We start from the raw sequence: 21,175 nt of genomic DNA on the forward strand, positions 1-21,175 counted from the left end.
TTACCTAGTTGTGTGGCCTTGGGCAAGCCACTTAACCCTATTGCCTAGCAAAAAAAAAAATTTTTTTTTTAAATAAAGTGGAAGCTAATGCAAAGCACATCAAGGATCAGACAAAAGAAGCTTGCCACCATCACTATCATATATATGTGTATGTGTCTATGTATATGTGTGTGTGTTGAAAATATTAAGCATTGTTTAATATTTTTCTCAAATGTATTTTTGCACAAAGTAGAACAAAACTTATTTTTCCTGATTTGGGAATGTTCATGTATTTGATGTTGAACATAGAACAGTCATTTAAATTAAACCTGTAGTCATTCTTAAATATTTGTCTTCACTATCCATACCCTCCAATGGGATGAAAAATAGCTATTATCTGGAATACTGAATACACACAAATAGGTTCATCTTTCAATACATAAGTATGTTTCTTTGTAAGTATGTATATCTGTTTTTCACACACTAAAAATAAACAATGAGCTGGTCCCAAAATACAATAGTAAGGAGAGGAAGAAGCTGAATTGCCTTTAGGAAACTATTAAGTTTGGAAGCATAGTCAAAGTTCTCCATGAAAAAAATGCCCAACTTTTTGATACCAAAATGATTCTAGTATTATTGTATGGCCATGAGGCAAGGAACACAAGAGTCTATAAAAAAACAAATTTAAGAATCCTCCATAGAGGAACAGAGAGGTACCTGGTCAGTGCAATCTATTACAAATATGGAATTATGAAGTAGTATGTCAAAAGTCATCCTCCAAGAAATGTAAAAAAAAAAACATGGAATGGTCACATGGTAACACCAATGGATAGTCTGAGTGCTACTTTTTTATATTATCTTCTTCTTGTGAGAAACCCCAAATATATGGAATATGCCCTCTATGGTAAATTTATGACAGAAAATGTCTAGAGGCATACCGATGATCAGACATGAATGAGTTGTGATCTTTAGTGAAGGGAATGCCCACACTGATGAGATCATATTTGAGTAATCCTAATATCCTGCTGGCCTACATCTAATTCACCTAATATAAGAGGATTGAAGGTGAATTTATTTATTCAAATATTTTATTTTTTTATCCCTGGGAATCACTTCAATTTTGTACAATCCTATTAAGACAATTCTGCTTCTCGATTACGGCTCTGTGCCTTTTGGTATCCAGTAATATCAAGTCATATTGAATGGTTAGAAGCTTTGATCTGCCACTAGTGTTTGATGGGGAAAAGATTACTAGTAGGAAATCCGAATCTCTCACTCCACGTTTATTTAGGGGTGTGCCTTATCTAATGAATAAACAAGTTCCTGAAAAATTTGATGTAAATCAACCTGCCTCATCCAGGAGTTCCACATATCAGACCCAAATCCCACCATTTAGTTCAAGTTATTATAGGAGAAATATGGAGAGTTTAAAGAAGAAAATGACAGAGTTCCTACCACCACTACCACTAAGTAATTGTTTTTAGTCCCCATAAGGTGCTAAAGTTTACAGGGTCATATTGCTTGGAAGGCCTTCTTTTCCCCCACCATTGGAATTAAATTATATACATAATACTCAGGAAGGAGGGTAGAAGATAGCCTTCCTTAGACTCTCCCTTCTCTCCTTAGTATAATGGTAAAATCACTAGATTTTCAGTCCCATCTTGGTTATTTATTACTTCTCCCTCTTGATAGATGCTTTGATGTAGTCAAAAGTACCTCCCCTCCTCCATCCCCTACAAATATCAAACATTTTTTCACATCTTTGTGTTTATTCAGAATGCTTCATAGAATGTCTTCTCCCTACTCCCCACTTCCAGCTTTGAAGCCCAATCAAACACCATCACCTTCTTCAAAAGTTCATGTTTCTTTAGGTCATTCTATTTCCTTGGCCTAAGTTTCCTCATCTTGCCGAACCAGATGATTTCTAGACTATTGCAAAAGTATTTTTACTATTTTTCTCTGTCTCCAGTTTTCCTGAAGCATAGAACTGAACCATGTCTATACACACACATACACACACACACACACACACAAACACACATACAAAAACTCAATAGCCTCTAATGACTCATTATTTTCATTAATTCCTCCATTTGGCATTTGAAATTATTCATAACCTGGCCTCTTCTCACCTTTCCAATCTTTTACCTTATTCCCCTTCATGCCTTTATAATTCAACAATCTTGGTTTTTTTACTGTTACTTATTTAGGCACTCCATCTCCTACCTCTTTGTCTTTGGACTTAATGTCTCCCAACCCTGCTATGCCATCAGTCCTCATCTTCACTTTTCATTTTCTCTTGCTTCCTTCCTTCAGTTCAGATCTCATCCTCTGCAAAAGGAATTTCTAGCCCTCCCTCACTGCAATCATGACTTGTTTGAGATGTCCTACCATTGAGTTTCATATATATGTGTGTGTGTGTGTGTGTGTGTGTGTGTGTGTGGATGTACACATATAGAAAATTTACCAAATTATTTACAAATTGTCTACTCCATTATAATGTGAGTTCTTTAAGGATGGGGATTATACTTTTCTTCTCCTTTTATCTTTGTATACTCAATGGAAAGATTGCTTTTTGACATAGTCAGTGCTTAATAAATTTTATTTACTGACTGACTCTAAATCTTGGTCCTTGATCTTATCTGTGATTTTATTCTCAGTGGAAAAAACCAAGAAATAAGCTTATGTGGTCTCTTAAACCCTACAGTCCCGGACATTTGTCCTCAATGTTCAAATTGAAATACCTACGCATTCATTTTCTCTTAGTTTCTTTCTCTGCCTTTGCTGGAATCAGTATCTCTCGAGGCTGCCGCATCTGGTTCGGGGACTCTGACTACCGGCGGGTGCATGCTGAATGCTACAGTCATAAACTGCTAAAAATTACCAACATTACTTATTCAGTATCGTCAGCTTCCCTGCCTCTGATGACCCCGTATTATCACACTCTGAAATTAGAAACCCTGCATTTGCAATTTGACTGTGTTGGATCTGGGTCTTCACAACATGTAGTTTGCACAATAATAACACTTGGAGATCTTTCATTTTTCTACAGAAATTAATTGCCTAAACCACAATGATTTATGGTCATACTGAACATGATTATTAATTTTCTCAATGATTATACCTGTGGGCGGCAACAAATCTACTCGTGATAGACCTGGCTTCGCAATTCTGCTAAAAAACTAAAATGTCCATAAGGTAATAACAACTAATTTTTACCTTAATCAACTTACACTTAAAAGAATTTAATATAGGGCACTTGTGCCTTGTGGGGAAACTTGCCTGAAATATAAGGTGCTGAGTTATTTATGAGAATAATTATATATTTGTTACTCTAGTTTGTACTGGGAAATCAGGAGCTGAAATTAGACTGAGGTACATTAAAAATATAATGAACTCAATGGAATTGTGCATGCAAAGGAACTTTTGCACTAAGGTAAATATATAATAGGGAACAGCCCACATTGGTTATGAAAGAGGATCATTAAACCTTACTAAACTGTGCCGGCTGCTTTTTTTTTTTTATTTTTTCTTTCCCTCTACCAGTCTGTAAATGCTGTCTTTGTTAACAAGAAAGTAAGGTGAATGATGCTAAGGAGGGAGATCTGGTTCTTCCTCATTACTAAAATGAAAATTAATTTCTAAAGGCCTTGATCTTGCTGCCCAATGACTACAGGTCTCAATCGGTCTCTAATAACACTGGCAAGAATCTTGAGAATGTCAAACTCAGATTGGGTCTCTTAATCACTTCTCCTCCCTTTCTTCCTTGATGGTGGGGTGATTGGTTCATTTATTCTAAGACTCACATACCTACATGCCCCTTCTCCTGCCCCTTGGGCTCAAGCTAGAAAGAAGAGAAGGCTGTGATTATTGGTTGATATGCACAGCTTATATAATTCTGTATGTTCATATCCCAGAAATATTTAAGTCTTTTTTTCCATGATTAGGGACATTATGCATATATGCAAATAATCTGTTATATCTAGGCACATTATGCGGTTATGTAAATGATCTATTTCATTTATATTTCCCACAGAGTTATGGGTAGGAAAAATGTTCTCCCACATCTCTGGTTTTTAATAAGTTGTGGACCCTATTTGTATATTTTTGCTTAAGGTTTCCATGTTGTTCCTGGTCATTCTTTCCATCTTACATCTATGACTGTTAGTAACTTGATGGTCCGCTCCCTACCTCCATCACCTTAGGCTCCCTCTGCTCTGTATCCTGATACATCCCCCCTCCCTCTCCCCACCCCACACACATGCTGAATTCTTCCCTTTCACTAAGAAAACCCAATGAGTCTAGGGTTTTTTGTTGGTCTATTTTCTTACTTGCTAGCTTGCTTAAAACACAGAGTGTGAGAGTTAGGCTAACCGTTAAGGAATAATACCTTTGGAAAGCTCGAGATCATTTAAAGGAAGAAAAATCAAGAAGGTGAGTATTTTTTAAAGGACCAGTGATATATCAAAGAATGATAGTGAAGGAATCTGTTTTCAATAATGGTGTCTAATACAAAGTATTGGACCTCAGTCCATAAACCCAGTCCTGAACTTAGTTCTAACTCAAGACTGTTTAATTTAAAACTATTCACTTAGCCTCTTGGGGCTTCCATATTCCTATCTATAACATGATCAATGGTATCTGCCCTTTCCTTTCTCCTTGCATTTCTAACAGTTCAGTGGATATAAAAGCCTTTGCAATTTTTAAAAGACATTTATTTAAGACTGAAATATTAGGCATTTAATAATTTTTTGATGAATGAAGTTTTAATTTCATTATTTATATCGATGAACTAAAAACACTCTTAATAAACTAACTGTGAGGCACTCAGGCTGGGGTATAATGGTTCATCTTGAGGGTAGAAGGTTCTAACAATATGTATATTATCTATCAATAAAGATTATAGTGACTAGTTTCTGTAAAGTTTTTTTTTAATAGCCAAGGACAAACATAATTAGACCTTTGGGTTTTTTTTTAATAGCCAACAAGGGAAAAAGAAGGTAGGGGAGAATTTTAATGACAAGGAAAAAATGTGTTTCCTAGATCTGCTTCTAACACCAGAGAATCTATTTTCCAACAGTTTTCTCCCAAGTTCTATGTCAAAAATCTATCAGATTTGTAAAAATTAGAGCATTTGGTCCTTCCCATGGGGGTTGGGGGAGGGGAGAATAGGAAAAGAGAAGGGGAAATGAGAAACTTTCAGGTTTCCCCTTAGATCTGGTGCTCATGAAGTGTTCTTTTCTCTCCAGTGGCCCCTCTGTTCCTCTGTTATTTTTCCTTCTTAGTCTCTCTCTATATATATCTTTGATATTTTTTTTTATCAAATCAAATGTGGTCAGAGATCATGAGTTTAAGGGAAATTTAGAGGTCTAATCCAATCCTATATTTTACAGATGAGGAAATAGAAACCCAGAAGTCTAAGCAATGATCCCAAGGTTATAGAGATAAGTGGTAGAGATAAGATTTTCACCCAGTTGCTCTCACACCAGATCTGAAACCCATTCTAAGGTAGCAGGTGATCCATTCAGAGGTTATTAGACTTGATAGATTTCCCCATGACTTCTCTAAGAATTTCTTGGGGGAGAGAATATTTTTATGAACTTTATAAACACTAACATTCCAACATATAGCACACAGAAACAACAACAAAAGAATCTATATAAAACTGGATGTTTCTCCCCTGTCTAATAAGCTTAGAGGTCTTGTGATGTGAAGCTAGCCTAGAAGTCTCGACCTTGGCAGGTAGAGTCTGTGCAATCTTGGGCAAACAGCTAAACCTCTTAGGGTCTCAAGTGAAAGAGATGGTGCCAAACTGCATTCATTGTTACTTTGCTGCCTCCCTTTCTGAACTTTTTTGTGTCCTCTTGTGCCTTGCTTTTATTTTTCACTGATATTTTCTATCTTCTTTTCCCCTTTTTTCTTTCTTTCCTTTCTTTATTCTTTTCCTTTCCTTTCTTCCTTTCCTTCCCTTATTCCTTTTTCTTTCTTCTTTTCCTCTTTTAAAAATTTCTTCCTGGGGTGGCTAGGTGGCGCAGTGAATAAAGCACCGGCCCTGGAGTCAGGAGTACCTGGGTTCAAATCCATTCTCAGACACTTAATAATTACCTAGCTGTCTGGCCTTGGGCAAGCCACTTAACCCCATTGCCTTGCAAAAACCTAAAAAAAATTTCTTCCTTTTCAATTCTTTTCTCTTCCTTTCTTTCATTCTTTCTCTATCTCTCCCTCCCTCCTTTCCTTCCACCCCTTTTCCCTTTCATCTTTATTTCTTCTTTTCTCTCCTTTTCTTTTTTCTTTTCTTTATTTCTTGCAGCACCATCACTACCTACACACTTCCTTCTTCTATAAAAAAGTATTGTTGATATACAAGGGTCAGTTAGGTGACTCAGTGGATAGAGCACTGGCCTTGGAGTCAGGAGGACAGGAGTCTGAATCTGGTCACTTGACTCTTACTAGCTGTGTGACCTTGGGCAAGTCATCTCATCTTGACTGTCTCCCATCCGGGGTCATCTCTAGTCATCCTGATCATAACTGGTCATAGGACCCAGATAGCTCAGGAGGAGAAAGTGAGGCTGGTGACTTAGCATAGTACTCCCTCACTCAAACCTAATTCATGTACTTCTCATGGCATCACCTCCCTGATGTTGTGATCTTCAAGTTTGAAGGACAAAAACATCATCAGAAACCTCCAGTGAAAGGCATTTTGAAACAATTCATATTCTTTGGTCCATCACCTCCCTGATATTTTGGTCTTCTTCAAAAATGGACAAACATTATTATATAATCAATATAAATAGACAAGCAAAAACAAATCAAGTTATCTCTTTATGTAAAGTACATGTCATTCTGCACATTTTGCATACAAGAGAGGAGAAATATCTTATCATCAGTCTTCTGAATCATGGATTCTATCTTTCCGAGTTGTGTTTCTCTTTATATTGCTGTGAGCATTGAGCAAGTGGTTCTATCAGAGGAATTCTACCACCACTGAACAATGATGTTGGCTAGACCCTACAAAATCTGCATCAAGAATTTCCACCCTACTACTTCCCCCATCATTTTATCTCAAGGAGTTCTGGTATACACTTCCAGAATTTCTTGGCCACCCAAAAGCTATGTCTTTCTGAATCCATCCATTCATGTTATCAAGCCTAGAGAGTACAAACCCAGAGTCATCATATTTTTATAAGGATAGAAAAATGGCTGATCCATAAGACTTTATGAAAGTTGATGTTATGCTTAGTTAACTGGAAAGGTAGAGAAACTGACAGCTTGGAAATTAAGAATTCTATATAGGAAGAATGGAGGGCTGAGGTCCAATAGTCAGGTACATCTGGCAGAATTTGAGTTAATAGATTTCAATTCTTGTATTCAAATTGTAACCCAAACAGCTTGCTGATAAGTGATTGTTTTTCCTAAGCAGTCTGTGCAAACACCTTTTTCCCTCATGATCACAACATTATAATGAAAAAGCATGAGGACAAGGGGTTCCTCTACATTTCTAGATCAGCTTATAAAAAGGGAGGAAAAAGGGGAGGAGACAGTAAAGAAAGGAGGAGAATAGAAACTAATCAATGAAAAGAAGAGCTGAGAAGGGAGTGGGGGGTGGATGAAAAATATTGGTGAAGACATGATACAGTTGTAAGGAGAAAAGAAGAGAGAGTGATTGAAAAAGAGAGAAAAAAGGGAATCAGAAAGGAGAAAGTCAAAAAAGGAGGCTTTGAAGGCAAAAAAAATGAAAGTACAGAGGAATATTATTTAAGGACATAAAATTACCCGGGGCAGGGGAGAAGAAAACAGAAGGAAATAAAGAATTAATTAATGAAAAAGCCTGGCAGATTAAAGTATAAAAATAGGAGGAGATAACTAGAGAGTTTGAGGCCTATAGGAAGGTTGTTAAAAAGTAAGGGGACAAAAGAGAAGGAAACAAAACTAAGCAGAGGAATGAAATAATACACTCAAATGGTGAATAGAGGACAAGAAAAATAAAAGGTTAGAAAAATATTGATTTTTTGTTCACCATTATCATTACATTTGTCTTTTTAACTTTTTATTGTAGAAAATTGATGGCCCCAACAACACCAATATTGCATACTGTATATCATCCACACTGGATTATATTGCATATATAAATCTGGTAGGTATTGGATGAAAATACACCCAAAAGGAAAAGCAGGTTTACAAGTCAAATATAAACTCCAGCTCAACAACATGTGCAAAAAGTCATCTATTCCAAATTACAAAGCCTTTGCTTACCAGTGATAACCAAAGATCAAGTCAGCATTTCTTCTGAGTTTTGACAAACAGCATTACAGACTCCTGTTTGCCTTCCTGTTTATTTTGAGCAAATTCACTTTTTAATATGGTAAGAAGAGTTAAGGCAGAGAAGTTCCATAACAATAGAATTGAATATCTGATATTTGGGGTCATAGCTTAAGTTAAACAATGAAGACATTGGCACAAACTTTGTCAACAATGAATGCTAATTATCAGCAGATTACAGGATCAAACATTCAGAGATGAAAGGGATTTTCCAGATCATCAAATCCAATGCCTTTGTTTTAAACTCGACAAAGTCAAGACCCAGAAAGGGTAAGTGACTTTTCTAAGGTCATGAAGGTAGTAAATGGTAGCACCAAAATTTGACATCAATTCCTCTGACACAAAATTCAGTGCTCAAACCACTGTATCATAAGCAAGGATAGAATAAAAACAAACTTGAAATCCAAGAAAATAAGAGCTAGGAAGCATGTGGTTGGAATCTGAAGGAAGCCCAATCATGACATATTCGTACTGGAAAAGATCTCAGGAAGCCTAGGAATTCAGAGTTACAAGGAACCTCAAGGTTCATCAAGTATTATAGGACTCCTGTCATAGCCTGACAGGAATCTTCTCTATAAATTTGCTGAATAATGTGCCCTTCCCACTTCTGTTGACCTTCGATGAAAGGAAGGTCGACTACTATTACATGCTTTGGCAACTCATTCCATTTTGAGACAGTGTGGGTGGTAAGAAAGCTTCTCCAAATAGAGAACCGAAATCTCCTTAAAACTTCTCATCATTGTTGGAGATTCTCCTTTCTGAGGCTCACATAAAAGGCCTCCCAGTCTCCTAAGTAGCCCTTCCAATACTGATAACAGCTAATATGCCTCAGACCCCAAAAGTCTTGTATTCTCCAGGTTAAGCAATACCAACTCCTTGAATGGATCCTTTTATGTCTTGGTCTTGATTTCCTACCCCAGATTGACTACATCCTCCACAAAATGTGGCAGCCACAATTGGGTATAATACTGTGGATTGGATAAGAGCAGCACAGAGTACTGTGATCACCTCCCTCTTTATGAAAACTGGTCCTTCCATAGTGAAGTCTAAGATGAAACTACCTTTTTTCTTGGCTAACATACATTAATTAACAAGTTCATTGAGTTTAAACTCAATGGTTATTTCTTTAACCATCTATGCAAATCATACCCCATTCTAACATATGACAAGTACTCACCTAACTTCTACATAAATTCTTCCTGGAAAAGAAAACGCGCTATCATCTAAGGCAGACCACTACTTCTTTCATTTTAGTTTTCTAATGCCAAATCTACATTTGCCCCTTTACAACTTTAACCCTTCTAGGACCAAACAAAACAAATCTAATTCCTTTTCCTCGTGGCAAAAACATAAAAGACTTCTGCCATGACCCACCAACATCTGAGTCTTAGGATCCTATAACTAGAGTTAGAAAAGGATTGTCCAATTCCCCATTTAATAAATTAAGAAACTAAGACCCAAGACAATAAAGTAACCTATCTAAAAGTCACATGGGTGGCAATCACCAGAGGCAAGATTTTAACCCAACCGTTTGGTTCTTTAGCCAGTGCTCTGTCTATTGTCCTTAGTTCCTTTTATCTTCTCCCAGCTAAGTGGTTCTAGTTCTCCCAACTTCATAGTTTGACTCTTTCATCTTTTTGGATGTCTCTAAATAAATCATGTATCCTGGATAAGAGGATATGCCTCTTGAGGACAAGAACTGTGTCTTCTATGTATACTTCCTAATCCAAGGTCTTGGCTTTGTACCCTATGGAACCTAGATGTAGGACTGATGTTTACTCAAATGCATTTATGACTTTGATGACAATTTACTCAATATGCATATTAATCTACTTGCAACTTTGTCCTCTTTCCATACAGCTTGTCTTTCATTATCTGGGGAAGAGTCTCTTCTCAATTTCCATGCTACCATCATTCTTTTCAGGAAATTTTTCCCTTATTTTTCCGGAAGAATTAAGATTTCTTCTCTCTTGCTTTGGGGAACAAACATTATTTTAGTCAAGAATAGGACTGAGGAATGAGAAACAAAAAGGAAGAGCAAAATGAAGAGAGAGAGAGAGACAGAGAGTCAGAGAGAGACAGAGACAGAAAGAGAAAGAACAGAATGAGAAGAAGAAGAAGAAGGAAGCAGGAGAAGGAGGAAGAAGGAAAAGGAGGAGGAAGAGGAGGAAGAGGAAAAAGGATAGAAAGAAGAAGAAAAGAATCTTTCCTAGGTAGGCCTTGCCTGGTCAAAATGAAGTTAGCTGCCTTCAAGAAAAAGAGGATGCCTTGGGTAGAGCAGGCTCCTTGCCAAATTCAGTCTTGGTCTCATGGGTCTGAGATTTACTGTTTTTAATCTCTTTTCTGATGGGCATTCTAAATACCTGGACTAGGCAATGTTTAATTTCAGCACAGCAGGCATTAGCGTACCCATAAATGGGAGTAAGCAGCTTGATCTGTTCTCTGATGGAATAAAGAAAACACAGATAGTTTGGCTCCTACTCTTAATTCTTAATCTTCCTATCTCTAGTACATTATTGACCAGGCTCCTGGCCATTCTCCCCAAATGGGGATATTTTACCTGAAATTTTCATTAGTTATATTTCTCTGAGAAAAAGACAGAGACCTTCAAAAGGGATGGACATTCCAGAAATTGGGCAACCCACTGAGGAAGAGGTGTTTAAAGCTGTTTCTCTATTGTAAGAAAATAGAAAATAGACATGCTTTGGAGAGCATGGGAGCATGAATAGACATTCTTCAATTGATTCTGGTTGGTTGAGCACATGGTGAGTGGGAGGTTCTTTGATTGACTGTAAAGGCATTCTAAAGGCCTGAGTCAGGTTCTGATTTATGTTTTATCTTGATCATTTTAGCTACTTTTTTCATAGTTGGACTCCTTGACTCAAAGTATCTGGTGAAAGAAAATACTCTGAGGTCTTGTTTTCCCATGAAATACATCTTCATCTTTAGTCTCTTCAATAGTCATTTTCTTTGGATGAAAAGAGTGGAATCTGCAACTTTTTGTGTTCCAAAAAAGATCTGTAGGGTACTTAATCATCCCAGAGTCCTGGAATCTGGATTTGCAAACAGTATGGCATCATTGTCCTGAGGAGCAAAGAGTAATCTTTGGAAAGTGACTCTCTTTAACAAAGATGGGAACTATATACTATGGGGGGGTATGATTCCTAATGAAGAATGCTTCTCCAACTCCTTTTCAATCATTAGATCACCAAAACACTCATGTAATACTGTGAATTATCATTTTCTGTTTTGGTGTCTTATGGAATTACTAGACCACAAATTCCCTGAATTATTAGACTCAGAATTATTTAAGCATTGTATATCTTCTAGTGTTTTGCACAGTGTTTTGTCTAGCTTATTTCATGAACATTTTTCAGACTATCATATGTCTCACAATCACATCTGACAACTTTGAGAAAGAAGATGGTTAGCCACAGCTTTTAGTACCAAGTTGTGGGACCATAGGATAATGCTGTCCTTCCCTGAGCCTACAAAGTATTGGTTTAAGGATGATCGAGAGGACCTGAGAGAGAGAGAGAGAGAGAGAGAGAGAGAGAGAGAGAGAGAGAGAGAGAATAGTGATGTGGTTTGCAGTAGGAACTTGTTTATGTCCTGTCCTAAACTGAGAGCCAAGAGTCCCATGTGAAGTAAATCAAGTCACTACCAGTGGACAAAATGGGATTCTTGATTCAAATTCAGAAGCTAGGTGGTATGAATTTCAGTATAAGCATGGACTCAGAAAGATAATATCAGAAATAACACCAAATTTATGAATTCTGTCTCTTATAATATCACTCCACCCTGCCCCCTGGGAAGCATCCTTTCTTTTGTGGCAAGGTGATCACAACTTGTGGTCTACCAATCAAGAAGCATTTAAGCATCATTTCAGGGGGCTGTGGCTAAAAAGACAAAGAATAAAAGAATCCCTACATACAAGAAGCTTTCATTCTATTGGAGGAGAAAGCATATGCATTTAGAATGTAATTATAGAAAATAAAAACAAGTTGATTAACTGCAAGGCAATTAGGGAGAAAGGTCTTACGTTTGGGGAAGATCAAGAAAGATATCTTGTAATAGATATTGTGTCTTAAAGAGAAGGATTCCAAGAGTCAGAGGTAAAAAAAAAAAAGAATATATTCCAGATGAGGAGCTAGCCAGTACAAATATACAGAAATGGAGATGAAGTCCTTTGAATGATGCCATTTTGGCTGGACTTCCTGGGTACAGGAAGTTGAGTAACATATAATGAAATTAGAAATATCGATTAGGGTCACATCATAAGGGGTTTAATCACTAAGTAGAGGAGTTTATGGATGATGCTAGACCTAGAAACAATGGGGAGCCCAAAGTTTATTTTGTAGGAATCAGGGAATGACATGATCATCTGTGAAGTAGTTATGTGGAGAATGGACTGGAGTGAGGGAAGGCGTGAGGCAGGGAGATGAATTAGAGGGTCTTTGCAATAGTCCAGGTGAGAGGTGATGAGCGTCTGAATGGAGGATTGTGTGGGTAGAGAGAAAAGACCTGTTTTCAAAAGCTATTATAGTAGAAATGGAAAACTGACAACTAATTAGATATATAAGATAAAGGAGGGTGAGAAATTGAGGATGAGTCCATTATCCTGGTTGTAATGAAACTATGTCTTGTTCATAATATTGGATATGAAATGCCTAATCTTTTCTCAGTTCTACCCTAGATGTTATGAATAATACAAAATAAAAGTACATGAAGTATAGACCCTGCCCTCAAGTAGATTACAATCTCCTTTGGAATGTGTGATATAAAATAATAAAGTAATAATTATGAGAGGATTAAGCAGCATTTCTCTGTTCCTCCTATCATTTTTAATAACAATGAAGATTTCTCTATAACCCAATTGGGAATCCCAGGTACTTCTATTCTTGAGGCAATTAGTTGACATAGGGGATAGAGGGAAGTCCTGAGTTCAAATCTATATTCAGATACTTTCTAGTTTTGTGAAAAATGATAAGACATTTAACCTCTATATGCCTCTGTTTCCTCAACTCTAAGATAATAATAATATCACCTATCTCCCAAGGTCATTGTGAGTATTGAATGGGATACTATTTGGAAAGTGCTTATCTCGATACTTAGCATAGAAGTGATTAATAATGCTTCCTCATGTACACCCACAGGTTCTGAGAAATCATAGGGCCTTTTATTTTACTTCTAAAGGAGTTCTCTTATTTTTCACTCAATCTACTATAATATTCATTAATGTCTTTGTAAGGTCTTTCAGCCCATTACACTGAATCTGTTATAAAATTTCATGAGGGCCAAAGCTGCCAATAAATAATGCTTTGTTTTTTATTGGGCCTGGAATGAAACTGCAGCCCAACATGAAGGTCATAGACGTTTTGCTGGAAATCCTAGAAAAAAAAGAGGTCACTTGACTGGGAGTGGTAAACTCTGAAAGTTGTCTTAAGGATGTGGATTTATTTGTTTCTCTTTTTTTTTTGAAGGGACCCATCTCAACATTGGACATATAGGAAATCCACTGTTCAACCCAACAAAGATTTCCTTGCTTTGAAAATGTTTGGGGAAATTCCCTAGCCACTTCCCTTGTTAGTTGGAAATGAATGTTTATTGATTCCAAATATTGATCTCATACTTTAGATTAAAAACAATACTTCTCAAAGCATGGTTTCACCCATGTGAAACTTTAACTTGGGTTGGTTCCTAGCTGATTGATTGATCACAACGGATCTTACTGCCCTGGATGATAATGTACTATGGCATTCTTTCCTGAGCTCCAGACTATGCCATCATTGAACTGTATGCCAGCTATGAATGATGGACGTTAGATTGAGGGTGGTTGTGGGAGTGTAGGAGGAGGTTGAGATTCACCTTTCAATCCATTCCTCGTAGCTTAAATGAGACCAGTTGAAAAGTTCTCAGTTGGAAAGGAGCAATTACAATTTAAGTGGTCTCCAGTGGATGCATTCACCTGATGAGGCAACATTGTTTTGTTTAGATGCAAACTATATTCCACCTCTGGGTAGGGTTTGGTATTTGGAAAGGAATTCTATCTTTGGTTTTTCTGTTACAGAAACCACCATGTAAAGAACAGGTTTAATGAATATGCTAACTATTGACTGGGATAGTATAGGCCGGCCCAGATGTCAGGAGGGTCTGGGTTCAAATTTCACCTCAAACTGTAGTGTATGGCCCTGGGCTAAAACTTTAATACTTGGTGCTTTACTCTCTTAATCTGTAAATCAAGAAGGATGAAGTCAAGAGAGAGTGAGAGAAAGGAAGAGGAGGAAAAGAGGGAAGGGATCACCATAAACAATCTCCTAAGTGCTGTAGCTATTATTACTTATATCTTATAGATTAAGGCTCCTTGAAGTCAAGTAATGATAATATCTAATATTTATATAGTGCCCACATTATATCAGACATCAAATATTATCTCATCTGATCCTCATAATAACCCTGGTAGTGAGATACTATTATTGTCATTTTACAGTTGAGGAAACTGAGGAAAACAAACATTGTCTTCCCCAGGATAAGACAGCTAATTTCTGAGTACAAATTTGAACTCAAGTTGTCTGTCTTTCTGAATCTAGACCCACCACTAAACCTGCCTTAATTAAATAGTTTCTATTTCCTTCCAGATCTAAATACAGGATACTAAAAAGTGTCTTTGTTATTACTATTGTTGCTGAGAAGCAGCAGGATATTCTCTCTAAAGGACAATCAGGAAGCTCTGGGCTAAAATTCTGCTTCTGATACTAGCCATGTGATCCTGGTCATGTCACTTAACTTTGTTTTCCTTCAGTTTCCTCATCTGCAAAATAATGAAAGCAGTAATAACTCATATCTCACAGGGTTATGATAATATATGCAAAGCAATTTTCAAATCCTAAATTGCTCTATGTTTAATACCCTGGTTTTGGGAAACTTCATCTACCAATAGAAATCATGCCCACTCATCAGGTGATGGTCTCAGAGACCTGGTGAGGGCAGTGCTGTCAGTCTTAAATTGCAACAGGGCTGCTAATAGGAACAAAAAGTTGCCTAAAGTCTAAATATTGACTTGGTTTTAAAACATCTGATTATCTATGTTTTATTGTATTTTTTTTTTACTTATGCTGTTGAATATTTTGCACTTGGGAAGATTCACTGGATTTGACTTTCCACCTTACCTAGCCTACCACCTAGGAGACACTTAATAAAGATATATTGATTGATTCCTGATTTACTTCTGGCTTAGGAAACTGAGAGGTCTGGCTTGTCCAGATTCATACAGTAAGAATGTGTCAAAGGTAAAACTTCAACCCAGCTCCTCCTGACTTCAAAAGCACCTTTCTAACTGCTATCTAATGCCATCGTTCCTGGCAGTGTGATTTATGGTTGTAGTTACTGTTTTGGTTAACAATAATAATACCAGGGGCGGCTAGGTGGCACAGTGGATAGAGCACCAGCCCTGAAGTCAGGAGGACCTGAGTTCAAATCCGGCCTCAGACACTTAATAATGACCTAGCTGTGTGGCCTTGGGCAAGTCGCTTAACCCCATTGCCTTGCAAAACCCTTAAACAAAACCAGTAATAATAATACCAAACAGAAACATTGTAGAATGAGATTTGAAATCAGGGGGATTCAAGTTCAAATCCAACTTTTGATGAAGAATAACTACATAACCCTGGGAAAATCACTTAATCTCTCAGTTCTTTAGACTTTGTTGGGTCATTGATGTTCATTGCTTAATAATCATTATTCTTAGGAGATAAACCTATGTTTTCTCCCCACCACACAGAGAAATTGCAAACTTTTAGTGGTAAAGGAAATTCCTTCGTATGAGAGTCATCTGTATCAATGAATCTTAGGTCCAGTTCCCAGTATAGCAATAGAAGGAAAAGGATTAGGAGAAGAAGAAGAGGGAAGAGTTGGAATTTTATGAAGACCAAGCACCATGGTTCCAATGTTTCATCTGCTTCAAGGGTTCTTAACTATTTTTGTATCATGGACCTCTTCTGTAGCCTAGTGATGAAGTCTACAGAACCTTCTCAGAACAGCATTTTGCTTTAGGTTTTGTTTCTAAATTCATTATTGAAGGAAATGATAAATTTTATTTAGCTGTTGTGAAAAGAAATAGATATGTTATTGCCTATCCAAGATCATGGACCCTACAGATCCCAGGTTAGGAATCCTTGCAGGAGGCCATAACCTTGTTATGATAATGCTATTATTCCATCTAGTGTTTGAGCATTCCCATCTGCTTTCTTTTTTTGTTTTTCTTTTTGGCAAGGCAATGAGGTTAAGTGGCTTGCCCAAGGCCACACAGCTAGGTCATTATTAAGTATCTGAGGTGAGGTTTGAACTCAGGTCCTCCTGACTCCAGGTCCGGTTCTCTATCCACTGTGCCACCTAGCTACCCATCCCTGCATCTGCTTTATAAAGTCTTCTGGAACTCTGGAAGAGTTCTTCAGTAAAATAGATGGGATCTCAACTCATCACTAACAATAGATGTGAATAGGCAGAGAAGAGGAGCCTTCACTAGGAGAGATGAAAAGAGACCAAAGTTATGACTGGCCTCCTTGGAATGGAAAGAGCACTCATGAACTAGAAAACTGGTCATTCGAGGCTATGGAAGCCAGTAGAGCACTGAAGGCCAGGCCAAGGAGCCAGTTATTGAACCAAATCCTCCTAATCTCTGATAGACAGCTCTGCACAAGGGAAGAAGTGGGATTTCTGCCTTCATTTATTCCTCTCATTTCATTCTCTCAAAGTCCAGTGGATGGTCTTGATTATATATTACAGGCTTGGGAAAGTTAAGCTTAGCTAGCTTATTTATTTACCCTTCATTGTGAGACTATGGACCTGACAGAATCTATGGATATCTGTAATCCATAGCTCAATGGATGAGGTTCTTAACAAATCCTTTCCATAGAAACAAAGCCAACTTGAGGAGTTACTGTTTTTAGTCATTTTCCAGTTACGTCCGGCTCTTTGTGACTCCATTTTGGGCTCTCTTGGCAAAGATAACAGAGTGATTTGCCATTTCCTTCTATACCTCATTTTATATATGGTACTGAGGCACACAGTACCTTCTTAGAAGGGAAAGGGAGAAAAGGAAAATAATTCCACAAATTTAAAATTTCTCTCACCTGATTTCCATTTTAGCACTTGAATAACAAAGGGAGGAAAGGTAGGCAGGGGAGGGGGAAATAAAGAATTTCACACACACAAAAAAAAAACCCCACTTCTTTCAAGACTGAAATAGTGAATATCCCCATCTGACCCATCTTTGGCTCACCACCACTCATACCACTGTTGAAATTAGATCAAATATTTTCACTTATAAATGATTAGATTACTGGCTACACAAATAGCATGCTTAAAAAGCAATAGGGCCTTTTCTTTATCAGATTATGGGATGTCGTTTCATGCCCTTGCTGTCTCGACAGTACAGTGTTTATGTAGAACGGATATGTATTTTCATAGTTTTCCATTCTATATCAGCCTAAACCTATTTCACACAGCGGTTCATCATTAGAGCTTATTACTACATTACCATTGTTAACAAGGAATAATAACACATATACCTTAGTCTTTCTTAGCTATAATAAGTCTTATGGAACAAGAACACCTCAAAGGCCCCTGGCTTCTAAAAAATGATTAAATTTCGTTCAGATCACAGCATGCAACCCACTTCTGGGCATAGTATCAAAGCCAGCTCCATAGGTGCCATCCAAGGCAATGTGCACAGTTCCTGCCTCAGGTTTTAGACAAGACTAGTTTGCATGCATTATATTGCTAGAGCAGATTGCCTTTTACCAAAATCCTATGCATTTTGGCACTTGGAGAGTATCTTAGATGGCATTAACTGTAAAACATTTCCTTGTACATAATGATGGTTTTATTTTGCGTGCACGCATGGAAGAAGTTTTAAGATAAAGAATTCAAAAAGTAAGACAATCTTTGAACAAGATGGGGGGGGAGGAATCTATTGTTAACAATTAAAGTTGGTTGTTGGGTTTTTTTTTTTGAAATTCTGACAGCCGTTTCAAAACTTAGAGGGGAAAAAAATTCACATGGTTATTTTAATAATTGCTCCCCCAAATTACACTGTTACAAGAATGTATGGGAAATACAAGTTACATGATTGCAAAAACACCTGGAGAATTAGAGCCATTGTTTCCACGGTATATTTCTGTAGTAATAAGACAAGCCTTGTCAATAATTGATAAAAATAAACGTAGAGAGACCTGGAGCTCATTCTAATAAGGAGAAACCTTTCCATGTGCCTGTAAAAAGGCTGTGGCCTCCAGCACATTTTCCCCATCACCAAAGCAGTCTCTCAAGTCATGAATGTGTTAATTGATATGCTTGTATAAATTTTAGTAAAGCCATAATATTTTTGCATGGCAACTATTAAAAATATTTTTTCTCTTAATTTCACCAGGGAGGCTGAGACTGAATTTTTCCCTCTTGCAGGAGGGAATAATTTAGATTTTCTTCCATCCCTGTCAGAAGTTGAACAGACGAACAAAACAGATTCTTCAGAGACAATTTTACACAGAGTTACATCCATCCAATTCAATTATAAATTAAATTGACTAACGAACCATAGCTCATTATGGGAATCAATTACTCAGAACTGTCTTTGGACCAAAAATGTGGAAAATAAAAAATAATGGTCATACTTCAATATACCAGATTGTCGGCGTTTGAAAGCTCTGTTTTTCTCTAGCTTGGCATAGTCCAACGCCAAAAAGAAATGATAATCATTTGTTTTACTGCTTGTAGAGATGTTCCCATTTTATGAAGACTAGTTAATTCTTGAGTTTTAATCTCTTTGGGACCAGCACCTTAGGCTGTTCCAAGATGACAGGCCAGCCCTGGAGATGTACCATCACATGGGGATCATTCAGATCAACTTATGTAAATGTGTTATTAAAAGAGGCCTCATTTTTTGCCCCTAGTGATGCCCAAACAATGGCAGGGGAAAATCCCACGAGGTCACATTGAAGTAGTTTTATTAATAAAATCATTCTCATGACACAGTCACAATGGTTAGGGATGATTCTCCAGAGTATTAGTAAATCTGGGATTGAGAGAAAGTAAACCTGAGGATAATCTAGTGGTCTCCTTAGTTAAAGGTGGTGATGAAGAAAGAGTGTTTAAACATTCCCTCCCTCTATACTCATTCTCCTGTTGAGATATAAAGCCCAGAAATCAGTTATTTGCTATAATGAAGTATAATAGATGACACTGGTTATAGAAATGGATAGGAGTTGGCAAGGCAGCTAGGCATAGTAAATGGAGTTCTGGGCCTGGGGCAAGAAGACCTGAGTTCAAATTCAGACTCAGATACTTACTAGCTATTTAACCTGGGCAAGTCACTTAACCCTATATACCTCAGTACCATATATAAAATGAGGTATAGAAGGAAATGGAAAATCATTCTGGTATCTTTACCAAGAGAGCCCAAAATGGAGTCACAAAGAGCCGGACATAACTGGAAAATAACTAAAAACAGTAACAGGAGTTGTCAGAATAGCCCCACTGGATGTGACTTTATTTTGTGTAAATAACTCTATCACTGTGCCAAGGAATACCCATCCTATGAGATCTTTAGACATGTCATCCCACTGTTTCATCAATAGGGGTCTGCCCAATGTGTTGAGGCCTTCCCCGTGTTCTTTTGACTTTGTTTGATGCCAATGGAACACATGAACAGGACATTGGTTGACTGTCCCTTGCCTTCAATTGGTCGTCCCTCCCTTTTGCTACAGGACCATTCTATGATATGTTTGGAGGCCTACATTTCTCTAATGACATTCTTTACGTGTAGACATGCCCAAATATGATGTACCACAGTGTGAGGCTTTCTAGCAAAGCAGATTTACATTTATTGTAGAATAGCAATAACAATTTTAAAGCATCTATATTAAGCTTTAAGGTTTGCAAAGCACATTGCCCATGTCACCTCACTTGATCATAACAAGAACCCTGAAAGGCAAGTGTATTATTAGCCCCATTTTACAGATGAGGAAACTGTGGCAAACAAAGATGATGTAACTTGCTCACAGGCACATAACTAGTATCTGAGACTGAATTTGAACTCTTGTTTCAAAACTCTTTCCCCTGAAACACCCTCCTGTCTAAGGTTCCTTCCAGATCTAGTTCTATGACTCAAAGATCTTTCTGTGCCTCAGTTTCCTCATCTGCAAAATGAGGGGATTGAGCCTGATGATCTCTAAAGTCCCTTCTAGTCCCTGCATCTATGACCCCTATGACTTTCAATAGTCATAAACCAACCAGGGAACCCAAATCATTTAATTATGTAGAGACTTCTTCAGGGAACAAAATTACCCAGATCTCCTTCAATCCTCATCTGAAGAAAGTTTCCCATTGACTAGTGCTTAGAAAAGGAAACAAAGATGTCTTCTAGCTCAAGTGGCCACCTAAGGAAAATCGCCACATATATATAAATATATATATATATATATATATGTATGTGTGTGTGTGTGTGTGTAAAGTATATATATATACAATAATACACATGTATATATAATATGTATACAATAATACATATGTATATAATATATACAAATATACAATAATACATATGTAGATATATTTATTCATTTGTAAATATATGTATTTTATATATATATATATATATATATATATATATATATATATAAAACAGTTAAATGTATATATTAAATCTTCTTTCAATGGAACTGAAGATAATGTGTTTATCACCAAGGGAAAAGTGGGATAGATTCATAAAGACAAAGTAATTCTAATATGCTTGGTTCTCACTTTATTTAAAAATCATATATATTAAAATAATATTATATATAAAATATAATCATGTGATATATAAATAAATGATATACAA

The sequence above is a fragment of the Macrotis lagotis genome, chromosome 2 (genome assembly GCF_037893015.1).
Source record: "Macrotis lagotis isolate mMagLag1 chromosome 2, bilby.v1.9.chrom.fasta, whole genome shotgun sequence".
In the NCBI taxonomy this organism is placed as follows: domain Eukaryota; kingdom Metazoa; phylum Chordata; class Mammalia; order Peramelemorphia; family Peramelidae; genus Macrotis; species Macrotis lagotis.